Source organism: Bos grunniens, chromosome 25 (assembly GCF_055505025.1).
Source record: "Bos grunniens cultivar Pamir isolate PY7600 chromosome 25, Bosgru_T2T1.0, whole genome shotgun sequence".
Lineage (NCBI taxonomy): Eukaryota > Metazoa > Chordata > Mammalia > Artiodactyla > Bovidae > Bos > Bos grunniens.
Window position 1 is genome coordinate 29,879,080 of NC_141189.1, and position 23,858 is coordinate 29,902,937.

The 23,858-nt window shown below is 42.6% G+C and overlaps 1 protein-coding gene across 4 annotated transcripts in view; it reads right to left on the bottom strand.

Annotated features, from left to right (window-relative positions):
* MRTFB (myocardin related transcription factor B) overlaps positions 1–23,858 on the bottom strand; it is a 317,022-nt gene extending 293,164 nt beyond the window's left edge. Inside the window, exons 1-2 of one of the 4 annotated variants that reach the window (XM_086375689.1) lie at positions 23,755–23,858; positions 21,005–21,100 (exon numbers count right to left, since the gene is read on the bottom strand). The gene's annotated coding sequence lies outside the window, so the exon portion shown is untranslated. Of the gene's footprint in view, positions 1–21,004; positions 21,101–21,252; positions 21,319–22,455; positions 22,584–23,754 lie in introns of those variants that run through there. The other 3 variants (XM_086375686.1, XM_086375687.1, XM_086375688.1) reach the window with 3 other exon arrangements.

Here is a 23,858-nt window from a genome sequence, read left to right on the forward strand (position 1 = left end):
ATCTATGCACCACGACGAAGGATCCCGCATGATGCATCAAAAATCTCACATGCCACAACTAAGACCTGATATAGCCAAACAAATATTTTTTGAAAAAAAGCTCATGTAATCTTTCCAAAAACCCTATCCCCATGATTATTTCAATTTTACAGATGAAAGAAATGAAGCACCCAGAGATTATGGACCCTGTTCCAGGTCACACAGCTGGGAAATCAAGATAGGAAGTCAGGCAGTTTAGCTCCAGAGCCTGGTCTCCTGCAGTAGAAACTGAGCTTTTGGAGTAACCATTTATTGCTGCACATGCCTGGTGCAGGCCCAAGCCCATAACACCCCATCAACAGGAGACCTGGGACAGGCCAATGACAGCGAATCTCAGGACTTCTGCCGGGAACGTTAGGATGAAAATGATAAGCTGAATTTCCCTCTGGAGGGGAAGGCAGCCTCAGGAGGTCCCATGGCCATCCTGCCACTCCTGGGGGAGCCTTGCTGAGAATGAAAACAGCACTAAGCAAGAGCCAAGCTGAAGAACAGATCCTGCTGACATCCTGTGAACCTTGATCCAGCTGGACCTGATGCCGGAACCTACTCCTCAACTTTGCACTTTCATGAGCCATGTTTTCCCTTTGCTGGTGAAGCCCGTCAGAGTTGATTTTCTATTACTTGTTGTTGAAAGATCCCTCACTGAGACAGGCTGGCCCATAAGAAAACATCGTTTGGGCAAAGTAACCCCCCAGCCCCGTTCCTAAGTAAGAGCTCCTCCTGCACTCCCCTTTCTCGCATTCGGGCTCTTCCAGAAACACACGCCATCCTAAGACTACACGCATGCTCAATGGCCCCATTTTCTGCTTACTGAAATCCCAAATACTGCTTTCCTACTGAGGCTTCCTCCGACTCGTCCTTCACAATTACCTACTGCCTCACTTGGTTGCCATGATACGGAGCTTCTACACTTACTTAGCCCTTATTTTTATTTTGCCTTGCAATACAGTTAGCTATTTAGAAATCATTCATTAACATTTATTGAAAGCTTCCTACGTGTCATATCCTCAGTTTAAGTGCTAGGGATTCAGGCGGAATAATATCAGCATATATCTGAGTTCTGTCCATGTGCCCTGCACTGTTCTTAGCACTTTACATGCATCTGTTATATCACTGCACCTCCTAAAAAACCCCACAGGGGAAGGACAGACAATATCTCCACTTTATATGTAAAAGAATGGCTAAGTAGGAAGTTACAGAGAGACATCGAGATCAAACAGATAGGAAATTGCAATGGGAGTCTCCAGACGAGGATGTAGATTTTCACAGCCAGTACTTTCAAATTAGGTTCACAATTCTAATCCCTCCGATTTCTCAAATCCCTAATCCACAAAGAGGATAAAAAGAATCAATAGGCATTAAGAGAGAATTTTAGGATGATTTTTTCTTGGGTGGGAGGGGCGAATCCCATGCTGTCATTCACCTCCTAATAAACACACACGCAGAAGGTGGGGCGGGGGCGGTTAACCAGTTCCTGCGCCTTAGGTCTCGCGAGAGCAGCTTCTCGAGGTTCTATGCAGAGTTTGCTGGGCGGCCCTTGTATCTAGGGAGGTGGAGGTGACCCCCTGAGCAATCCACAGGATGAAGGAGGGCTAGAAAGCCAAGCAGAGAGGGAGGTTTTCCTAATGACTTTCAATGGACCTCACATGAGCGAGCTGACTGATGGATTTTGTCTCAGGGTGGCTGAGAAGGGCAACCAGTCCTCCTCAGGAGAGGCTGGAGATGAATCACCAGATTCTGGTGAAGTGGCTTGGTGGTAGGAGTTCTATTAAGCCATGCTGGGAACTCTTCCATACCCATGACCATGATCTGGCCACGACCCTGTGTGGTACTTGAGCAAACCCAGAGGAGACAATGTTATACTTTGATTCTAAAAGCCAAAGTAAGTACATGTATATTTTGTTATATGATACTTCACAGATACTGAATTTTTAAAAAAATATAGATTGAAGGTTTATGGCAACCCTGTGTTGAACAAGTCTATCAGCGAAATTTTTCCAACAGTATTTGTTCACTTTGGGTTTTTGTCATATCGTGGTAATTTTCATGATACTTTAAATGCTCCACCAGCAAAAAGATTATGACTCAAATGATGGTTATCATTTTTGGCAAAAAAAGTATTTTAAAATTATATATGTATGTAAATTATGTATGCATATTTATTAGACATAATGTTATTGCACACTTAATAGACTACATGTCTGACTCTTTGCAACCCGATGGACTGTAAGCCCGTCAGGCTCCTCTTTCCATGGGATTGTCCAGGCAAGAATACTGGAGTGGGTTGCCATTTCCTCCTCCAGATGATCTTCCGATGCAGAGATTGAACCCACATCTCCTGCATTGCAGGCAGAGTCTTTACTGTCTGAGCCACCAGGAAAGCCCCTAATAGACTTACAGTAGAGTGTAAACATAACTTTTATATGCATTGGGAAACCAACAATTTCCTGGGACTTGCTTTATTGTGATATTTGCTTTATTGTGGTCATCTGGCACTGAACCCACGACATCTCCGAGGTCTGTCTGTACCTTCCTCCCCCACCCCTCTTTGTCCTGCATGTCCCCTCTTCTACCCCCTTGTCTGTGTTTGGTGGGGGAAGATGGTGTCTATTTCTCTCTTCCCCAAAGGCCAGCAGCCCATGATGGTGGGTTGCAGATGGAAGAAGAGGAAAAAGAGGCTCATCTTTAATGATAGTTTTAGGTATTATTAATAATTGGATGAGATTTTGGAAATGAGACTAATTTGTGACTCAGGAATCACAGAACTTAAAAAAAACCAAACTATGAGTGAAAGGAAGGTCCCCACCTAAACTGACATCCCGTGCCAAGATAAGGACTTAACCCCCTGAACTGTAAAGAGACAAGAAGAGGTAAGACCAAAGTTGCCTCTGTGATCTCACCCCTAAGTTCTCTAGACAGAAGGCCAGGCAGGTCAAGTGACCCACTCAGGGTCCCAGAGCCAGTGAAAAAGACAGAACCATGTTCTTATCGCTAAGCTAGTTCTGCCCTCCAAGAAGCAACTGCCTCTTCTGCTCCTCCCTGGCTTATTTTTATCCCGTTCTTCCATTCATCCTAGTCTTATCTTATTCATCATCTTCTTGAATTCCCTTCTCCTTCCTCAACTTACAAGTGACCCTGGACCCATGTTGACAGAAGCAGGGCTTCTGTAGGTAAGGTTATCCAAGGATAACTTCAATCACCTGATTGAAGTCATCAACCATTCCATAAATACCAAGGACCTACTGTATAGCACAGGGAACTATATTCAATATCTTATAATAACTGTAATAGAAAATAATCTGAAAAGAATATATATACATATAATATACATATCTGAATCACTTTGCTGTACACAAAACTAACACCATATTGTAAATCAACTATAGCTCAATTAAATAAAAAAAAAAATGACTATGATTCAAAGAACAGCAAATTCCTAAGCGCCAAATCTGGAGAGTTTCCTGTTTCCATCTGCTGAAAGCTTTGATGGTGATTATGATGATATTGGTATTATTGACATAGTCACTGAGACTCATAAGTTCCAGGTCCCAGAGTGAGTGCTTTTTGCATGCTTTCTGATTAAATCCTAACCACCCTGTGCAATGAATCCTCCTGAGTGTTAGCCCCACTTACCCAGGAGGGCCCTGAGGCTTGGAGGAGCACCTTACAAGGATGCCTAGGCAGCCAGCAGAGCCAGATTCCAAACTATGTGATCCAGGAGCTGTGCTCCTAGCGAGTCCCTAGAACCTCACAGCTGCCCTTCCTGCATGGCTAGGAGTTGCCTTCAGGGAGTTTCCTGCCATTATGCCCTGTTCTTTAAAATGTGTATGTACCTGCTCAGTGGGGTCCAACACTTTTGCAACCATAGGGTGGGCTGTAGCCCACCAGGCTCCTCTATCCATTGAATTTCTCCAGACAAGAATACTGGAATGGGTTGTCATTCCCTTCTCCAGGGGATCTTCCCAACCTAAGGGTTGAACCCAGGTCTCCTGCATTGCATTCAAATTCTTTACCATCTAAGCCACTAGGGAGGCCAGAGATGTCTCAAAAGACTATTTATCATTAATACTATCTAGAAGAAAACTTCAGCACAATAGTTCAGAACACAGGCTTGGGAGTCAGATTCCTTTGTTCAATTATTAGCTACGCATCCTCCAACCAAATCGAGTTTTGGTTACCTAATGTGTAAAATGGTGATGTAGCATCTTCCTTTAGGTATTTATCAAAGTTATTTATTTGCAAATATTCCAACTCCTCTTCACCTCTAGTTCAGTTCAGTTCAGTCGCTCAGTTGTGTCCAACTTTTTGCAACCCCATGAACCGCAGCATGACAGGCCTCCCTGTCCATCACCAACTCCTGGAGTCCACCCAAACCCATGTCCATTGTGTTGGTGATGCCATCCAACCATCTCATCCTCTGTTGTCCCCTTCTCTTCCTGCCCTCAATCTTTCCCAGCATCAGGGTCTTTTCAAATGAGTCAGCTCTTTGCATCAGGTGGCCAAAGTACTGGAGCTTCAGCTTCAGCATCAGTCCTTCCAATGAACACCCAGGACTGATCTCCTTTAGAATGGACTGGTTGGATCTCCTTGCCGTCCAAGGGACTCTCAAGAGTCTTCTCCAACACCACAGTTCAAAAGCATCAATTCTTCAGCACTCAGCTTTCTTCATAGTCCAACACTCACATCCATACATGACCACTGGAAAAACCATAGCCTTGACTAGACGGACCTTTGTTGGCAAAGTAATGTCTCTGCTTTTTAATATGCTGTCTAGGTTGGTCATAACTTTCCTTCCAAGGAGTAAGTCTTTTAATTTCATGGCTGCAATCACCATCTGCAGTGATTTTGAAGCCCAGAAAAATAAAGTCAGCCACTGTTTCCACTGTTTCTCCATCTATTTTCCATGAAGTAATGGGACCGGATGCAATGATCTTAGTTTTCTGAATGTTGAGCTTTAAGCCAACTTTTTCACTCTCCTCTTTCACTTTCATCAAGAGGCTCTTTATTTTTCTTCACTTTCTGCCATAAGGGTGGTGTCATCTGCATATCTGAAGTTATTGATATTTCTCCCAGCAATCTTGATTCCAGCTTGTGCTTCATCCAGCCCTGTGTTTCTCATGATGTACTCTGCATATAAGTTAAATAAGCAGGATAACAATATACACCCTTGACGTACTCCTTTTCCTATTTGGAACCAGTCTGTTGTTCTATGTACAGTTCTAACTGTTGCTTCTTGACCTGCATACAGATTTCTCAAGAAGCATGTCAGGTGGTCTGGTATTCCCATCTCTTTCAGAATTTTCCACAGTTTATTGTGATCCACACAGTCAAAGGCTTTGTCATAATCAATAAAGCAGAAATAGATGTTTTTCTGGAACTCTCTTGCTTTTTTGATGATCCAGCGGATGTTGGCAATTTGATCTGTGGTTCCTCTGCCTTTTCTAAAACCAGTTTGAACATCTGGAAGTTCACGGTTCACATATTGCTGAAGCCTGGCTTGGAGAATTTTGAGTGTTACTTTACTAGCGTGTGAGATGAGTACAACTGTGCGGTAGTTTGAGCATTCTTTGACACTGCCTTTCTTTGGGTTTGGAATGAACACCGACCTTTTCCAGTCCTGTGGCCACTGCTGAGTTTCCCAAATTTGCTGACATATTGAGTGCAGCACTTTCACAGCATCATCTTTCAGGATTTGAAATAGCTCAACTGGAATTCCATCACCTCCACTAGCTTTGTTCGTAGTGATGCTTCCTAAGGCCCACCTGACTTCACATTCCAGGATGTCCGGCTGTAGGTGAGTGTGAATGTTCACACCTTCGTGATTATCTGGGTCATGAAGATCTTTTTTGTACAGTTCTTCCGTGTATTCTTGCCACCTCTTCTTAATATCTTCTGCTTCTGTTAGGTCCATACCATTTCTGTCCTTTATTGTGCCCATCTTTGCATGAAATGTTCCCTTGGTATCTCTAATTTTCTTGAAGAGACCTCTAGTCTTTCCCATTCTGTTGTTTTCCTCTATTTCTTTGCATTGTTTGCTGAGGAAGGCTTTCTTATCTCTCCTTGCTATTCTTTGGAACTCTGCATTCAAATGGGTATAACTTTCCTTTTCTCCTTTGCCTTTCGACTCTCTTCTTTTCACAGCTATTTGTAAGGCCTCTTCAGACAGCTATTTTGCTTTTTTTGCATGTCTTTTTCTTGGGGATGGTCTTGCTCCCTGTCACCTGTACAATGTCACGAACCTCTGTCCATTGTTCATCAAAGACCCTCAAGGATCCAGGCTACTGGAAAGGCATGAAGTTAAAAAACAAACTGTGTATCAATTCTGTTTTTGTTTTTTTTTGGCCACACTGCACAGCATATGGGATCTTGTTCCCCAACCAGTGATCAAACCCACATTCCCTGCATTGGAGTCTCGGAGTCTTAACCACTGGACCACCAGGCAAGTCCCTGCACGTCAATTTTTTTTTTTTTTTAGGTTTCCATGTGCTATACAATAGGTGCTTATTGGATGCACATCAATTCTTATCATCTCACTTCACCTCTAAACACATAATAAAATTATTATTATACTTTTCATCCCCTTTGAAGTTAATCAGAGCCATGTAATTTGCTGGTTAGCAAAACAGGAATGAAAGCAACTTCTCACTACCAGAGGGAATAGATATTGAATTAGAAATGGAATTGATATGCAGTTTGTTTTTTAACTTCATGCGTTTCCAGTGGCCTGGGTCCCTGAGGGTCTTTGATGAACACAGCCCCTCCTCCCACTTCAAGTCACCACTGAACACGTAACAGGAAGGAGAAATACACCTTTGTTGTCTTGAGCCAATGAAGTTTGAGGACTGTTTCTTACCAAGCATAACCTCGCCGATCCTAATACAGGGTTGGTGGGAGGATTAGATATAACAAAATGAAGCTCCATTAAGATACCTCTGTACACATACAAGAATGGCTATAAATTAAAAGACCGACAAAAGCAAGTATTCGAAAAGATGTGCAGAAACTAGAAGCCTCATATGTTGCTGGTGGGAATGAAAAATGGTGCAGCCGCTTTGGAAAACAGTCTGACAGTTTCTTAAAAACTTAAACATAAGCTTACCGTACAACCCAGCAACTCAACTCTTTATCTTCCTCAAAGAAATGAAAACATATCTCCACACAAAGCCTCGTATGTGAATGTTCACAGCAGCATTATTTTATATCACAATAGCCAAGAAGTTGGAACAATGAAATGTCTGTCATACACAAAATGTGGTATATCCATGCAATGGAATGCTGTTCAGCAATAAAAAAGGAACAAAATACAAATAATCCCAACATGATGTTTGACTTATGATTTTTCAGTTTTACAGTGGTGCATAAGTGATATGCACATATGCATTCTTTAGAAATTATTCTTTGAATTTTACAGTATGATGCTTGACCATAGCTTCTGGTCAACCATGTGACTGCAGAAGTGAACAACGAATACACTTACAACTGTTCTTCACCCAGACAACCATCCGACTATTCACTTTCAGTATGGTGGAGTGCTCAGTCCCAAAGTCATGTCCGACTCTGAGACTCCATGGTCTGTAGCCTGCCAGCCTCCTCTGTCCATGGCATTCTCCAGGCAGGAATACTGGAGTGGGTTGTCATTTCCTTCTCCAGGGGATCTTCCCTACCCAGGGGTTGAACCCAAGTCTCCTGCCTTGGCAGGCAGATTCTTTACCACTGAGCCACCTGAGAAGCCTTTGGCTTAGCTACTGTATTTGAAAACTTTTTCCAATTTCACCAAGTAAACTTGGAAATGCCCAGCTGAAGTGGGAGCTCCTGGTAAGCTTGTGATGTTTCTTGAAAAAAATAAAAACTAAAGAATAAAGCACATATTTACTCATTTATATTCCTTATCCCCCTCCTCACAAAAGAAAAGCTAAAGATTTTAATGTGGCAGTTAAAATTTTAATCAAAACACCCTGGTTAATGCCTTAATAGAAATTCAAATTCATAAAACTAGTAAATACATAAACCCAGTCCTGTTTCCTTCTACTTGGGAGGACAGTTTAGGGGCAGGGGAAGACTGTTTGGTTTAAGTAACATAATCCATTTCCAGTCTTAATGATTCTGTTTAGGAAAGAGCATGGGATCTGGGGGTGGGGGCAGACAACGAGGTACAAGACCACCTTGTACCATCTTCCTGATTGCCGGATGCAGGCAGGTTAAGCCTTCTAACTCCAGACTCACCATTAACCCCATTGCACAAGTGGGAAAACTATCAACTCACAGGGTTTTGTTAGGGGCTGAGAGTGAGAGGGCTTCCTGAACTCTAGAGCACTACAGGATACTTATCTTTTTTCATCCATACTCCACCTGGTATAGATCACAGAGCCATGAATACAACACAGGATAAACAGCCGCGGGCCACCGCAGTCGGTTCACCAGAAGTCATTTACATGGCAAGACATAAGCAGGCCTTGTGCTGACACTGTGCAAGGCAGTCCTGGCAGCTTCCATGGGGCAATTAATAGTATTCACTGTATTACATGAGCTAGTCAACTGTACTATACTTTACCTACTTTACTTAAAATAGGCTTGGTGTTAGACTATTTGCCTGGCTGTTGAGGAATATAAGTGTTCTGAGCACGTTTAAGGCTTGGTATGATTGTTAGTAGATTCAGTGTATTAAGTGAACTTTCCGCTTATGATACATTCAGTTTACAGTGGGTTTATTGGGATGTAGCTCCACTGTAAAGTCGAGGAAGACATGTGCTGAGATATGCTACCATGCAGACAAACCTCAAAAGCATTGTACTAAGTAAAAGAAGCCAAATGCAAAAGACTATGTAGTGTATGATTTGATTTCCATCAAATGTGCAGAAAAGAGAAATTTGTAGAGAAAGGAAGTCCTGAGGTTGCCTGGGCCCAAGTATGGGAGTGGGGACCGACTGTACACAGGTGTAAGAGAGCGTTGGCAAGGAATGGGATAGCCTAAAACTGGATTGTGATCACGATTGCACAGTTTTATGTATTTTCTGAAAATCATTTAATTGTATACTTACAATGGGTCAATATTATGGTGTGGGACTTCCCTGGAGGTACAGTGGATAAGAATCCACCTGCCAATGCAGGGGACACAGATTCGATTCCTGGGCTGGGAAGATTCCACATGTTGTGGAGCAACTAAGCCTGAGAGCCACAATTACTGAGCCTGCGTGATGCAACTGCTGAGCCCACACGCTGCAACTACTGGAACCTGTGCACCTGGAGCCTGTGCTCCACAGCAAGAGGAGCCACCGCAATGAGAAGCCTGCGCGCCGCAACTAGAGAGGAGCCCCGACTCACTGAAACGAGAGAAAGCCCACGTGCAGCAACAAAGACCCAGGCAGTCAAAAATAAATAAACGAAAAATTAAAAAATCCTATGGTATGAAAATTCTACCCCAAAAGAGCTGTTAAGAAAAAACTAAGCATCATATCTAGCACATGGGGAAGGCTCAGTAAATGTTTGTTATTATTCCTCATTTTAGGGGTGAAGTGCTAGGACTGAGGCTCTGCACTGAATTGATTACAAGTGAAGATCTGCATTCAGTGGTCTGGCAATTGAGGTTTGGCAGGGATCAGCTTCCCTCATCAGAGAAGGCAATGGCACCCCACTCCAGTACTCTTGCCTGGAAAATCCCATGAATGGAGGAGCCTGGTGGGCTACCATCTATGGGGTCGCACAGAGTTGGACATGACTGAAGCGACTTAGCAGCAGCAGCAGCAGCAGCAGCAGCAGCTTCCCTCATAGCTCAGTTGGTAAAGAATCCACCTGCAATGCAGGAAAGCCTGGTTCGATTCCTGGGTTGGGAAGATCCACCAGAGAAAGAATAGGCAACCCACTCCAGTATTCTTGGGCTTCCCCGGTGGCTCAGCTGGTAAAGAATCCACCTGCAGTGTGGGAGACCTGGGTTCAATCCCTGGGTTGGGAAGATCCCCTAGAGAAGCGAAAGGCTACCCACTCCAGTATTCTGGCCTGGAAAATTCCATGAACTGTATAGTCCATGGGGTCATAAAAAGTCGGACACTACTGAGTGACTTTCACTTTCCTTCAGGGACCCCAATTCTCACATCCCCCAATTTTATATGTCCTCTATGTTGATCACCACCTGTAACAGACCAGTGGAAATTTACATTGTATCCTGTACCAAGTTTCTGGGCTTCCCAGGTCCCGCTAGTGATAAAGAACCTGTCTGTCAACGCAGGAGACATAAGAGACACAGGTTCAATTCTTGGGTCAGGAAGATCTCCTGAAGGAGGAAATAGCACCCCACTCCAGCATTCTTGCCTGGAAAATTCCATGGACAGAGGAGCCTGGTGGGCTACAGTTCAAAACATCACAAAAGAGCGGAGTGACTTAGCATGCACACACGTACCAAGTTCCACTTGGTAATCAGAGGTCATGGTCAGGTATCCTAACCATAGTCCATTTTGTTCTCTGTTGACATTCCAGGGCGCCTTGAACTTGAGCCTTTTCAAGATATTACAGGCAGACTTAACTTGGTGTGGCTGTAAAAATGTTGCACTTCCCACTGTATCTGTATCCTCAAACCTATACTGTCAACGATGATCTATATTTTCAATCAGCTTTCCATGTCGGCTGCCTTTTATCTTTATCTTAATGCTCTTCAATGAGTCCTTGTGTGAGCCTTGCAGAGTCAGGAGTTGAGTAGAGAATGCTTCAAAGTTAAGGTTGGAAATGGGGAAGGACAGGAAATCTCCCTGTCACATGCAGTTGTCTGTCAAGCCCTGCTGTAGCATTCAGAGACTGGCTGATGCAATTCCAAACAACTGCCACTTAGGCCTTAGGGCCCCCTGAATAAGACAAAACTGATTCAGAGAGGCCTTGAATTCTAGTGGGTTAAAGTTTGAAGGGTCACAGTTACAGTATCACTGATGGAAAGACAGAGTCCAGCCCTTTAGTAGTCTGTTCAGGAGGCTTTAACAGAATATTACAGACTGGGTGGGCTTCTTGTTCAGTCGCTCAGTTGTGTCTGACTCTTTGCGACACCATGGATTGCAGCACGCCAGGCTTCCCTGTCCTTAACCATCTCCTGGAGCTTGCTCAAACTCATGTCCATTAAGTTAGTGATGCCATCCAACAATCTCATCCTCTGTCATCCCCTTCTCCGCTTGCCTTCAATCTTTCCCAGCATCAGGGTCTTTCCTAATGAGTCAGCTCTTTGCATCAGGTGGCCAAAGTATTGGCGTTTCAGCTTTAGCTTCAGCATCGTCCTTCCAATGAATATTCGGGATTGATTTCCTTTAGGATTCCCTGATTTGACCTCCTTGCTGTCCAAGGGACTCTCAAGAGTCTTCTCTAGCACCACAGTTCAAAAGCATCAATCCTTCAGTGCTCAGCCTTCTTTATAGTCCAACTCTCACATCCATACCTGACAACTGGAAAAACTGTAGCTTTGACTATATGGACCTTTGTTGGCAAAGTAATGTCTCTGCTTTTTAATGTGCTGTCTAGGATGGTCATAGCTTTTCTCACAAGGAGCAAGCGTCTTTTAATTTCACGGCTGCAGTCACCATCTGCAGTGATTTTGGAGCCCAAGAAAATAAAGTCTGTCACAGTTTCCATTATTTCCCTATCTATTTGCCATGAAGTGATGGACTTGATGCCATGATCTTTGTTCTTTAAATGGTGAGTTTTAAGCCAACTTTTTCACTCTCTTCTTTCCCTTTCATCAAGAGGCTCTTTAGTTCCTCTTTACTTTTCTGTCATTAGGGTGCTATCATATGCATATCTGAGGTTATTGATATTTCTCCTGGCAATCTTGATTCCAGCTTGTTTCATCCAGCCCAGCATTTTGCATGATGTACTCTGCATAGAAGTTAAATAAGCAGGTGATAATATACAGCCTTGGTGTATTACTTTCCCAATTTGGAACCAGTCGTTGTTCCATGTCCTGTTCTAATTGTTGCTTCCTGACCTGCATACAGGTTTCTCAGGAGGCAGGTAAAGTGGTCTGGTATTCCCATCTCTTGAAGAATTTTCCACAGTTTGTTGTGATCCACACTGTCAAAGGCTTTAGCGTAGTCACTGAAGCATAAGTAGATGTTTTTCTGGAATTCTCTTGCCTTTCCTATGATCCAACAGATATTGGCAATTTGATCTTTGGTTCCTCTGCCTTTTCTAAATTCAGCTTGAACATCTGGGATTTCTTGGTTCATGTACTGTTGAAGCCTGGCTTAAAGTATTTTGAGCATTACTTTGCTAGCATCTGAAATGAGTGCAATTGTGCAGTAGTTTGAACATTCTTTGGCATTGCCTTTCTTTGGGATTGCAATGAAGACAGACAAGTCCTGTGGCCACTGCTGAGTTTTCCAAATCTTTTGGCATATTTGTGGGCAGACTGGGTGGCTAGTAAGTAACAAAAATTTATTGCTCACGATCCTGAAGGCTGGGAAGCCCAAGTAAAAGTGCTGGCAGGTTCTGTGTCTGTGAGGACCCACTTCTTAGTTCACAGATTGTCATTTCACTATATCCTAATGTGATGGAAACAGTGAGGGAGCTCTGTGGGGTCTCTTTGTAAGGGCACTAATTCCATTCATGAGGGCTCCACCCTCATGACTAGTCACCTCCCAAAGGCCCCATCTCCTAATACCATCACAGTGGAGGTTGTTGCAAACTACGATTTTAAGGGGATATAAACATTCAGTCATATGTCAAGGCTATATATTGTCACCCTGCTTATTTAAATTATATACAGAGTACATCATGTGAAATGCCAGGCTGGGTGACTCACGAGCTGGAATCAAGATTGCCAGGAGAAATATCAATAACCTCAGATACGCAGATGACACCATACTTATGGCAGAAAGTGAAGAGGAACTAAAGAGCTTTTTGACGAAAGTGAAAGAGGAGCATGAAAAAGCTGGTTTAAAACTCAACATTTAAAGAACAAAGATCATGGCATCCAGTCCCACCACTTCATGGCAAATACATGGGGAAATAATGGAAACTGTGACAGACTTTATTTTCCTGAGCTCTAAAATCACTGCAGATGGTGACTGCAGACATGAAATTAAAATATGCTTACTCCTTGGAAAAAAGCTATGACTAACCTAGACAGCATATCAAAAAGCAGAGACATCACTTTTCGGACAAAGGTCCATATCGTCAAAACTGTGATTCTTTGAATCACATATGTGAATACATGATTGAGTAGTCATGTATGGGTGTGAGAGTTGGACCATAAAGAAGGCTGAGCAATGAAGAACTGATGCTTTTGAACTGTGGTACTGGATAAGACTCTTGAGAGTCCTTTGGCAGCAAGGAGATCAAACCATTCAATCCTAAAGGAAATCGACCCTGAATATCCATTGGAAGTACTGATGCTGAAGCTCCAGTACTTTGGCCACCTGAGGCAAAGAGCCAGCTCATCAGAAAAGACCCTGATGCTGGGAAAGATTGAGGGTAGGAGGAGAAGGGGATGACAGAGAGATGGTTGGATGGCATCACTGACCCAATGGACATGAATCTGAGCAAACTCCAGGAGATAGTCAGGGACAGGGAAGCCTGGTGTCCTGTAGTCCACGGGGTCGCAAAGAGTTTGACATGACTTAGCAACCGAACAACAGCAATATCACAAACATTCAGTCTCTAGCAACTAGAGACCACCATGGCCCTCTAGTTAGCATTCAGCAGGAAGCAAAAGTAGAAAAGAGATGAGGTAGTAGCAGCATCTGAACAACTAGTGCTTTGGACCCATAGTCAGATCCCTAACAGAGAAATACGTTTTTGGTCTTTTCTATGTCCAGGCCCTCACTCCTCACTATAACATTCTCACAGTGCATCCAGCTCGCTGGCTACTCACTGGAGAAAAGATAAAGGTTAAGTGATTTTACTATTAAATAAAAATGAAAAAAAAAGGGCAATTAACTAAAACAACTAAGATAAAAACTAATAAATCTAGAGATAGTAGAAGGAAAGAATGAAAGATAAAAGCAGACATAAGCAAATTGGAAAAAAGAAAAACAATAGGATTGGTATGATAAATCAAAGAACTAACTCTTTTAAGAGACCAATAAAAGAGACAATCCTCTGGCAGGGTTACATAGAAAAAAAAAAAACAAAAACTAGTAAATAGTTTTAGAAATACAAAAAGAATGAGAAACAAAGACATGAAAGAAGATTAAAGTTAAAAGCATGCTTTATTTAAATTTATGCTAATAAAATACTAACCAAAATAAGACAATAAAATCCACTCAAGATGAGGTCGAAAAATTCAAGGAGGCAAAAAGTTGAATAAAGAAGAAGCTGATAAAGAACTCTCCACGACTTTGCTGAGATGTGAACTCAGACGATTTGGATGGGGTTAGGAGTGGCAGAATCCCCTGGGCAGAGGAGCCTGGTAGGCTATCGTCTGTGGGGGGTCACAAAGAGTCGGACACAACTGAGCAACTAACATTTTCACTTTTTCTAACACTTTTTAAAGGAAGAATTTCTATAGGATCGAGTTGTTTCCAGAACATAAAAAACTTTATAAGTGTCTTAAATAATTTTACAAACCAACCTACCCCTGGTAACCTAACCTGGTAATGGAAAGGGAGTATATAGAAATACTACATGCTAAAGTGTTTAAGAGCTGTTAAGTTAAGCTAACTGTGCTTAAGAACTATTGCACTTCTACTTTGATAGATACACTATTTTTGGCTGTGCTGGGTCTTTGTTGCAGGGTGCAGGCTTTCTCGAGTTGTGGCAAGCCGGCTTCTCTTGTTGTGGTGCATGGGCTTAGTGGCATGTGGGATCTTAGTTCCCTGACCAGGAACCAAACCCTAGAAGTAATGCCTCTCCCTTCCTGCTAAGTAGTGGCATATGATTTACCCAAGAAAACAAGTAGGGGACAGAGGTGGAGGTGGGTAAAGGCAATAGGTGAGTTTTGCTGCAAAAACAAAACAGAACGAAACTTTTCCCTTCCTATTTTGTAACCCTTAAATAAGACAGAAAGTGGAATACCACTGTATAATAAAAGAATAATATGACTAAATGTAGCTTAGTTCCACAAATCACAAATGCAAGGGTGGCTCAATATTAGAAGATGTTTGGATTCATCCCATTCATCCATCAAGAAGAACAATGAATCAACTAACAGAATTCAACTTTCTTCCTTCCTGTAATAATCCTGTTAAATTGGAGACAGACAGAGGCTTCATGTGAAAAATAATAAATTAGGAGTCTACAAAGGTCAAATGATGAATGCATTTTTACTAAAGTAGGGTGACACAAGAATGCCTGGTGTTCCAACTCAATAGATTCTTAAATTCTGGAAGTTCTAGCTGAAGTGTGTCATACTCTGAGCCTGGGTTGAACCTGACCATCAGATATTCTATATTTGACTTGCCTGTTGTTTAAAACATTTGATTTCATTTTCAACATTTAAAAGGCTTATAGATTTCACATTTTAAAAACACCTGATCTTTGGTATATCTTTAAAAACATCTGACCATCGATCAACATGAGGCCTATTTCTCAAATGGCAGAGAATGGCTGAAGCTGATTAAGAACTTCTCCCTCTAGGCAAGACTTGGGCTCTGCCATTTGCCAGAGCCTCACTGGGCCCAATTCGCTCATTTATGTTACTTCCCTGAGTCCCATGGACATCTGAATTCCTGAATCCTTGCAGAAGGCAAAAAATAGAAAAAAGGATGTAAACATTGAAAAGGAGACAAAACTATTATTTTAGGGGAATGAAGTGATGAGCTACCTGCAATAGCCAAAAGAATCAATGAAAAACCCTTAAAATGAATGACAGTTCAATAAGATGGCCTGCTGCTGCTAAGTCGCTTCAGTCGTGTCCGACTCTGTGCGATCCCATAGACGGCAGCCCACCAGGCTCCCCCGTCCCTGGGATTCTCCAGGCAAGAACACTGGAGTGGGTTGCCATTTCCTTCTCCAATGCATGAAAGTGAAAAGTGAAAGTGAAGTCGCTCAGTCATGTCCGACTCTTCTCGACCCCATGGACTACAGCCTACCAGGCTCCCCTGCCCATGGGATTTTCCAGGAAAGAGTAATGGAGTGGGGCGCCATTGCCTTCTCCAAATAAGATGGCCAGTTACCAAATCAATAAAAATTTATATGGCAGGGACTTCCCTGATGGTCCAGTAGTTAAGACTCTGTGTGCTCAATTCAGGGGGCCCGGGTTTGACCCCTGGTCAGGGAACTAGATCCCACATGCCACAACTAAGAGCCTACTTGTGGCAAAAAAAAGATTCTGTGTGCCACAACTAAAGATCCTGCACTCAGCAACAAAGATCCTATGTGCCACAGCTAAGACCTGGAGCAGTAAAAAAAGAAAACTCATCCAGGGGCTGGGGGTGGAAAGAGAGTTTAGTTACCATTTGCAATAACAACAAATACCTTTGAGCTCACTTGGCAAGAAATGTGCAGCATTTATATGAATCAAACTATGAGATGCTACTGAAGAACATAAAAAATGATTTCAACACAAGAGAAGTAAAGCACACCATTTTCTTAAAATTGTTGTAAGGATGTCCATTTTTACCAAAAGAACATAAATGCAATACAACTCCAATGAAAAATCTAAACATAATTCTTTTGGGGAAACTTGACCAAGAGAGTCTTAAATGTTCATCTGGAGGAATAAATGTTTGAGGATAGCCAGCTAGCCAATAAAAATGTCAAAGAGTCTAATAATAGGGAAGCATCTGTTCAACAAATAATTAAAATTTATTATAAAATGATTAAACTTATATGATGATAGGAACAATCAGCAGAAAGAGAATTAAAAGCATAGAAATATACCCAAATGTACACATAAACCCAGTATAAGTAAGTCCTACTTCACATCAGCAGGTAAAGAAAACATCTTTTGTAGAGCTGTCATATGACCCAGCACCCCCAATCCTGGGCGTATACTCAGACAAAACTGTAATTTGAAAAGACACATGTACCTTATGTTCATAGGAGCACTATTCAAAACAGTCAAGACATGGAAACAGTGTCGACAGATGAATGGATAAAGAAGATGTGGCACATATACATGCAATGGAATATTACTCAGCCAGAAAAAGAATGAAGTAATGCCATCTGCAGCCACATGGATGGACCTAGAGATGATCATACTAAATGAAGGCAGAGAGAGAAAGACTAATACCATATAATGTCACTTATATGTGAGATCTAAAATATGACACAAATGACCTTATTTACCAAAGAGCAACAGACTCACAGATTAGAGAACAAACTTATGGTTACTGGGTGGAAGCATGGGAGGAAGGGATAGTTTGGGAATTTGGAATGGACGTGTACACACTGCTTTATTTAAAATGAATAAATGTAATTCTTACAAGTATATAAGAGAAGGAAAATTGGGTCAAAAAAGGGGAGATGACACCAATAGGCAATTCATACAAAGTGCTGGGTGGAGTGGGGAGGGAGAGAGAAAAACAAATGGCTGAGAAAAACAGATGAAAAAATTTACTCTCAATAGTAATTGAAGAAATACAAATTAAAATAGTGACATGACATTGAACTTGGGATACTGTTAATAAAAGTCACAACAATGCTATTCTTAGAGAGCCTGTGGGAGGCTGGGTTCTCATATCCTGCTGATGCGAATATAAATTGACAAAACCTTTTTGCAGAGCTGGATATGTCAAAAAGTAAAAACACGTTCTTACCCTTTGATTAGGAATTCCCATGTGTCAGAATTTATCCTGAGAACATTATCATGGATGTGCACAAAGGCTTAGTGTAGAAGAGACGCATGTCACCATTCCTTCTAATGAGGACAATTGGAAATGGAAGGGTCAACAATACAGAACCGGTTTGAAAAAGTCCAGGCCTGACATGAGTGTGTGAGAGCGACTCAGATTGGTCAGCGTCTCTCATGCACATTTGACGACTATTTTAGATTCCACCCACACAAGGAAATACTCTGTACCACTGAAATAATGTGGAAGAAGATTCATTATATAGAAAAACTGTATATAATAGCATCTATGGGAAGATTCCACTTTAACTGGATGGAATCACTGACTCGATGGACGTGAGTCTGAGTGAACTCCGGGAGTTGGTGATGGACAGGGAGGCCTGGTGTGCTTCGATTCATGGGGTCGCAAAGAGTCCGACACGACTGAGAGACTGAACTGAACTGAACTGAATAGGTAAACAGAGACAGGAAACAACCTAGGATACAGGTCAAAATGCCAGAAATGATATCTCTGGTTAGTAAAATTAGATATAGTTTTTTTGCCTACTCTTATTATTATATTTTCTGGGCTTCCCTGGTGGCTCAGACAGTAAAGAATCTGCCTGTAATGCTAGAAACCATCAAAGTACTGTTTACAATATCAAGAATCTTTGACCAACTCAAATGACTGGCAATGAGAGGGTGGCTGGATAAACTATGGGATGCTCATATAATAAAATATTATAGAGGAGCCCAAACAAATGAAAGACAGCAATGTGCAATAATAAGTGAATCTTAACAGCATAGTTTCTAAAAAATTACATATAGCATGATGTCTTTTCTATAAAATTAGGAACATATATACACATAAATAGACACATACACTTTTCTGAATGCATATAACATACATATAAAACAGTGAGACTAGATAAAAAGAAGGGCATACTGAACAGACATCAGGACCAGGGTCCACTTTGGCTTGGGAGAAGCAGGTAAATAGAGTAGGGGTAGATCTACACGGTTAGATGCAGGTTATAATCTTACTGTCAAGGTTCTAGCTTTTTTGGTTAAAAAAAAGTTTGTTTTGTTTTTTAAAAACCCTGCTCTCCCACTGCAGGAGGCGCAGGTTGGATCCTTGGTCTGGGAACTAAAATCCCACATGCCACATGGTGTGGCCAAAAAAATCAAATCAAATAATGGAGCATATATGAAAAAAAGTAATTAAAGCAGGTCATGCACGGATCAATCGGAGAAGGCAATGGCACTCCACTCCAGTACTCCTGCCTGGAAAATCCCATGGACGGAGGAGCCTGGTAGGCTGCAGTCCATGGGGTCGCTGAGGGTCGGACATGACTGAGCGACTTCACTTTCACTTTTCACTTTCATGCATTGGAGAAGGAAATGGCAACCCACTCCAATGTTTTTGCCTGGAGAATCCCAGGGACGGGGGAGCCTGGTGGGTTGCCGTCTATGGGGTCCCACAGAGTCGGACACGACTGAAGTGACTTAGCAGCAGCAGCAGCAGCAGCACGGATCAATGGTGATGCATTTCATGAACCAAGGATATTAATAAATTATGCACTTCTGTGTATCAGGCATCCAATAAGAAAGAAAAACCTATGTTAAATGAAAGTTAGAACATGATAAAGGAAACACAATTATTAACTAGAGGAAACATAGGGAGCTGGAGTCTGGACGACAGATTGAAGATTCAGTCTGAAGGCATACATCAAAAGTTTGGAGCGCCTACTGCAAACTATATGCAAAGGTATCATCTAAAACTGCACTAAGAAGTAAGTTAAACAGACCTACCTGGGGCTTGTCTTTGTTTTTATACAAGTTCTCTTCCATTTCAAAAGCATCCTCTGATACCACTCAGTGAAACCAGGGAATAGCCCCAAGACCCTCAGCAACTGAAGACATTGGTTCCTCGGCTTTTTTCAAGACAACTAAGCTCTCACGTCAGCTGGAAAGACTCGTCTCCTGCTATCTTATTCCTACAAGGCATTAAATGTGAAATAAGGCCTTGCTGGGCAGTTTGCCACAAAGTCTACTTTTACAGCCTCGGTAACCTATGCTCATGGCATCTCAGAACTCTGCAATGCATATCACAGTGCTTGGAAGGTTTGGTCATTTCCAGCAATGAGTATGTGTGTGTTTAATCTAAGTAACACTCTCCTGTCATTCCATTATTACAAATACAAAAGCTGGCTCTGCTTTTAGGGTTCTTTTAAGATTTGGGGAAGAAAAAAAAAAAAAACAACAACCTGTAACTCTAGCCTCTGGGCCGTATTCTACTTACTGTCTGTCACATAGTAGGTGCTTCCTGAGTGTTTTGCTGAGTTCACTGGCACTGTTTTCCCAATAATGATGTTGAAGACCCTGGCTTTCAAGAGTAAACACTTGTTCAGTGAGTCATCCTTTCTACAGATCCTGTTTATACAGGCACACCTTGTTTTACTGTGCCTCACAGATATTGCAGGTTTTTTTTTACATATTGAAAGTCTGTGGCAACCCTGTGTCAATCATGTCTACTGGCATTTTCCCAACAGCATCTGCTCACTTCATGCCTTGGTGTCACATTTTGGTAATTCTGGCAATATTTCTAGATCTTTCTTTATAATATTTGTTATGGTGGTCTGTGATCCACGGTCTTTGATGTTACTGCCATGACTTATAGAAGGCTCAGGTGATGGTGAGCATATTTCAGCAATAAAGTATTCTTTAATTAAAGTACATGTATCATTTTTTAGACATTATGCTATTGGACACTTAACAGACCACAGTACAGTATAAACATAACCTTTAACCCCAAATTCATGTGACTTGCTTTATTATGATACTTGCTTTATTGAGGTGGTCTGGAACTAAACCTATGGTATTTTGAAGGCATGTCTATATAGCAAGAAGCAATCTAAAAAGGATGAATATATTTATGGGGAAGGTATGTCAGAAGAATAGTTGAAATTTGGGACTGTCTTTGGATGTTAAGGACACATTGCTGTTGTATGTGAGATCAGCCACTATGACCAGGACACACCTTCAGAGTAAGTTCAGAATCCAGGGAGTCAGAAAATAACATACACACAAACACACACACACACACACACACACACACAGTTAGTGACAGATGAAGAGATTATGACAAAGCCCTCCTACATTAATGACCCTCTTGTACAGATGACAGTCAAATTTTCCAAATCATTTTGTTTTGTCCATCGAATTTGGTCACCAAAAGACAGCAGCAGACAGGCGGAACAATGAAAGAAATAATTAAAACCTTACCCGAAAGGTTATCAGCCAGAAGCAGGAATTATCGAGAGAATCTCTCTAGGTGGAGGATGGAAAAGTCACTTTTCCTGTCCACCACGGGTGTGTTATCTGAAAGGAGAAAAATATCACATACTTTTCAGAAGAAGCTCATGGGCCAGCCCACGCAGAAACTCATATTCATATTTTCCCAATTGAGGTCGATCACATCTAAAAACATCTGGACCGCCCCTCCCTTCACTGTGGCTCTTGATTAGCCCCACCTGCCAAGCCACTTGGTTCTTTTTTGCCATCTAAGCACATATGTGTTCATTTTCCCCTAAATTAACTTGCTCGTGGGTTTGCTGGGGTCCAAGTGTTAAGTCATTTCACGTGTGCAGCACCGCCCATCCGCGCAGTACAAGTGGGTGCAGTTACGCTGTTGGCTTGACCTGACTTGTATTTGCTGAAATGGAAAGGCACCCGGGGCATAAACAGATGTCTCCAGTCTCAAGGCTGCTAGGGAGCGGGTGGAGGCAGGCACAGGGAAGGGCCTTCTTTTTGTCTTTGCTCCCCAGCATCTGTTCCTCTCCAAATTTGTTGCCGGTCTGTGCTTTACCTATTCCTGCAGTCATGTGTCAGTTAAAAAAAAAGAAAAAAAAGCTCACCTACCAAATACACTCCAGGAGTGTGGGATCAGCACACCAGTGTTAGGTGTGTGCACTTCATCTGTGTTTGCACCCAAACACAAAGCAACAGGGGCTTCCCTGGTGGCTCAGATGGCAAAGAATCTGTCTGCAGTGCTGGAGACCTGGGTTTGATCCCTGAGTAGGAAGATCCCCAGGAGAGGGGAATGGCAACCCACTCTAGTACTCTTGCCTGGAGATATTCCATGGACCAAGGAGCCTGATGGGCTATAGTCCATGGAGTCACAAAGAATCCTCCACGACTGAGCGACTAACACTTTCACTTTTCACAAAGCCACAGATGGGTATGGATGAGACAGTGAGGGTGGATACCAAGAGCTTCAGGATAAATCACCATAAAAATGGGTTGGCCGGTTTTTTTTTTTTTTTATTCCACCAAAGTGTTAACTGTGTTTATTTCTTAAAAAATATTTGTGGTATAATTTACATACAATAAATAGCACATAGGGAAATTGTATTTCCTGAATGATAACTGGCAACGTTTATGTTGTGACATCATCACTGTAAGAGTTTGGACATTTCCATCAACTCCAAATGAGTTTCCATGTATGCATGGCCAGTTTTTCAGTTTGGAAACCTTTTTGGTTTTGAGGGAATTGGAGCTCATCTAGGAGTCCAGGGCTTACCATGGGGTCACTGATAATGTTGAAATCAACAGCAACCTCACCTAGTTCCCGACACCCCTACCCCGACTCCCGCCTCCGCCCCAAATCCACTGCTTCCGCAGGAAAAACAATCCCTCTGACCAACAAAAGACTTGGGACTTCCAGCGTGACTCACCCTCAGTCCTGGGGCGCATACTCGGCTTCTGATAAGAGGCAGTCAATCTGTCCTCCGTTTGTTTATAATGAGTCATGCTGGAAATCAGGCAGCTCCTTTTTTTTTCCCCCCTCCCATGTCAGGATTGGGCAAGAATTAGAGGCAGATACACCACCATTCAAGTGCAGTCATCCTTAAAGTGTCCGGTGACTCAATGGGGCCCCCTACTGGTGGAGACAGGGAGGGCCACGTCGTGGAGCGAAGGTCTGTCTTTCTCACACTTGAAGGCCAGATCTTACCGACTTGCAGATTGATAAGAGAAGTAGGAAAACGCAACCGAGTTTTCTGTGCATCCTGCCCACTACCCCCAACTATTAGCGGCAGAGTGGAGCGTGAGTCACAACTTGCAGCCGGTGTATACACTGGAGCGATTAGCCACATAATTGCTTCAGTGATGAACCTTCCCCCAGCTGCAACCCGCCTCCCTCGCCGAGAATTCTGCCAACAGTCTCAGTGGCAGGAATACTGAAGGCCGAGGTTTACAAAGCGGGAGTTGTGATTCTTCTAGCTAGTGCCCTCTTGGCCCCGATTTAAAATTCCTGCACACGAATCTGAGGGGAGCAGGGGAGAGGTTTCAACTAGAATTGATGTCATGATCAAGCCAACGTAAAATAGATTGATCTGCTGCTTCAAGGTACTGAGGCAAAGCGCTCTGTTTGGAGAACAAATCACCATAGCAACTCAGCCGCCCCAGTTACAGTAGGCGCGCAGGACGACCAAAATAAAAATCCTTACCAAGTCTCAGGATTGGCTCGTGAGAGCTGCTCAACAGACTTTCAGTTTCCAGACAGCATGAGCCAGCATGTATTTCGGTTTCCTAAACTGCTGAAAGGGACGCTTTAAATAATAATAGAACTATCCAGCCAGGTTACAAACAGAGGGGTTCTGGGCTGTCCCTACTTTCAGCTTAACACACAAGCAGACCTCAGTGCCAAGCAGCAGCATTTGTCATTGAAACAGACTTTGGAAAAGGGCTCATTGTTACTTATTGTGGCTTGCCAGTTCCGTTCCAAGTTGGGGGTACATGGTACTCTAAACGCTGATTTTTAAGAAGAGCCAAATCTGTATGAAAACAGGTTTTCTGTAGGTGTGAAAGGAAGAAAGGCAAAACCACTCTTTCTTTCCTCCACCCCCAGGATCCCAAGCACTGGGCTTGGAGTCCATTAATTATCTGCCTTCTCTCCAGCATCTGCCTTCTCTCACTTGGCTTTGTTCCTTCTGATCACCAACAGACAAAATCGCCTTGGCCATGGTACTTGCCCATTCTCCTCTTCATCCACACTGCCCAGGGCTTCCTTTGGCCTCTCAGTCTGGTACCTGTCCAGAGCTCCCTGCAACCACCATCCAGGACGCCCAGTGTTCTC